Here is a 3,252-nt window from a genome sequence, read left to right as displayed (position 1 = left end):
AGAGAGAGAGAGAGAGAGAGAGAGAGAGAGAGAGAGAGAAGAGAGAAGAGATATGAGCTACCTGGGATCTCAGTATCCCTAATGATCTAAGTTCCTTCCACCAGGCTCTGCCTCACAAGGTTCCACTATCTTCCAACTGCACCATCAGTTGGACAAAGCCTTCAAAAGATGGACCTCTGGGAGACATTTAAGATCAGAACCCTAATGACCTTTTTAACAGCAGGCAGTCCTAGAGAGAGTACTGGCCACTAAGTATAAGGGACAAAATGGTTGGGGCTTTCTACTCTTGCCTGATCCAGTTACCAGATGTCGGTATCCCAAGGAGGGTATGACCACTGGCGAGATAGCTCTCCAGAGCTGAGGCCAGCCAGGGAGGCCTGGCAACAGGAAACCAATGGAATGCTGTGTCACCTCTAGAGAAGCCGTTCCCTGATGCCCATGCACCCCTGACCCAGTGTACACTGTTTTTTACTCTGAGTAGATTCTTCAACTTTGAACTCAAAGGGAGAGAAAACATTTTCTCAAAAGTTACATACAGAACATGGCATAGGTCACTCACAGTATATAACAAACGTTTGTTCTGGTGTTCCAGATTGAATTATGTGCTTGCTTTATGAGCCCTGTCCTTGGTTACTGTGGCTTGTATCCTTTCATCCTCTAGTATGATGGGGGCATAATGTGCACGTACTTTTCTACATGTCTATGCTGTCCTTCTGACCATCCTCAGAGAACCTTCTTTCATTTCCTGTCATTGTTCTGGGCCTGTCTTCAGTCTCTGGTAAAGCTATTGATATTTCCCCACTATTTACGCCAAGGGCAGCCTGACTGCAGGAAGCATAGCTTAGAACTGGTGGATGGTTCCTGATGGTTTCGTTTCATTGTGTTAAGTTCAGAAGCGTGAGGAGGTGAACTCAAGAATGCAAATGAAAATAGTTTATGGTCTTGACCTCTAAGCCCACCCTGACTTTCCTATTTCATTGTAACTATTTAAGGTAGTATTGAACAAAATTTCTAAAGCAAGTAAAATAGATTCATGCTTGGGGGTCTTGAATTAGGTCCCCGAGAGGCTGAGGTAGAGCAGCGCTTTGCAGAGTCTCTACAGGGAAGGGTTATTGTCATTCAACCTCCAAATTGCTACAAATTCATAGCTTCATGAAAAACAATAAAAATAAACTGCCGAAACTCAAACTGAAAAAAAATGTGTACTGACTACTATACTTAAGTTCATATTATTAAGTTAAATGGACATGAAATTATGTTTAAGAAAACTAAGTAGAGCAAATGTAATTTAAGGAGAAAAGACAAGAATTTCAAAAACAAGCAGAGCTTTGTTGGGAAGCGATAGCTAAGGTGAACGTTGTAGAGAATCCCTTTTATACTACTTTTCATTGTTCCATTATCATAGTTCAACTGTTTTAATAGTGTCTCCCCGTAGTAAATACCTGTTTTGATAATACACTACCCCCTACACACACACAGACACACACACACAGACACACACACACACACACACACACACACACACATACAGGGTAACAGATGAGCTTCTTCCATGGTGTTGATTAACAGATCAAACCTGGGTGGGCTTGACGAAGGTGCGAAGCATAGAGAAATACCACATGCCTAAACTGCTGCTGTGTTTTGTCTTCACGGCACAGTTACTAAAGGAAAGAACCTTCTGGACAGAGATGGATGTAAAAGGAAGGTATTTTTTAAAGCAGTGTCCACAAACTTTGGAATATTAACTTTTGTCCAAAGTAAAGCGATAATACATTTTCCAAATTCATCTTCAACATGATTCAGTGTTGGTTTCAAAGACATTACCTGCAAAGTTATAATTAAATTTAAACTTTCTTTTGATGAGTAAAATGAATTCTGAATTTTATATGACTTGGGGTTACAGTAACAAATTAACCTTAGGCTGTCATCTGCTATAACACAGTCTTGTGGCAAACGATGTGCCTTGCATGTGGCTTACCGGCTGTGTTTAAAAGTACCACACTGGGCTCTATCCTATTCAACAAGGTAGTAAGTCTACTCAGCATACACTTGCTGTGTGGGGTAAAGTCAAGCTGCTATGAATGTCTCAATTCTGGGTTATGTAATGGAAGAAATATGGTCTGAGAAGTGATATAGATTGGGAGCCAAACAAAATGCAAACTGAAGATTTGAAGAAGCAGAGGGTAGAGAGGGAATCAAAAGCAACAAGGTCCATTAAGAGACAGAGAATACCCTCATGCCTTGACCCTGACTGGTGCGCCTGTAGGAGAAAGCCTTGTCAATGGACTTCCCTTCCTGGCCTAACATATTTCTGTTCTGCTCAACGAAAGGATCTCTGGCCAAAATAGTAGATGACATTAATAAACTGTGCTTAAGAAAACAAATTGGACCAAATTTCTAATCCTTTTCTATCCCAAACTGGCTGTTCAATTCCAGCTACCAAGTAATCCAGATATGTACTGCATCCAGAAGACAAGGGTCTAAATACTGTTTGGCAATTTACTCAAGTTGCTAGGGTTTTTTCAGATTTATTTTTATAAGTGTATTGTCCACATTATATAGATGCATCTGTGTCATATAGTGCCCATGGAGGACAAAGAAGGGTGTCGGATCCCCTGGAACTGGAGTTACAAATGTTGTTAGCCAACATGTGGGTACTGGGATTCGAACCTGGGTCTTCTGCAAGAACAGCCAGCACCCTTAACCACTAAGTCATCTCTCCAGCTCCTTCATTCCAACATCTTAGAAAGAGAAACACGAAGTTGCAAGGTTGGAATGTAAGAAAAGCCAATGGAAAGCTAGTTGTCATCTTCAAATTATGCTTACAAGGCTTATCATTTGTTACAAGGCTTACACAGGCTGATTGGACTGTGTAGGAAAGGGATTTCCCTGCCACCAGCTCAGGCCAAGCCTCATGCCACGAATGACCAAGATCACAAGTTGCTGAACAAAGAGGACATGAAGACAGGAGGGGGTGCTGGGATGAACGTGACTTTTCTCAGGGAAAGCTGAGATAATTCTACCTGCAGTTGCTTTGGCCAGAGAAATTGGCTATTCTTCAGCATATCTACCCCACTTCTAAAAAACAGTCGCTCTACATTGTTTGCTTTGTCACTTTTTTCGCTAACAGAACTCTGTTTACCTTACCCTCACTTGTGTGGGCGTTTGGTATTTGCTGATGAGCAGTGGAGATGATGTTTATATTCTCTGGTTTTGTACATAGGTGTCTGGGGATTTAAAACATGGAGATTT

The sequence above is a fragment of the Nannospalax galili genome, unplaced genomic scaffold (genome assembly GCF_000622305.1).
Source record: "Nannospalax galili isolate Female #2095 unplaced genomic scaffold, S.galili_v1.0 scaffold891, whole genome shotgun sequence".
NCBI lineage: Eukaryota > Metazoa > Chordata > Mammalia > Rodentia > Spalacidae > Nannospalax > Nannospalax galili.
Note: the sequence above shows the minus strand (reverse complement) of the source record.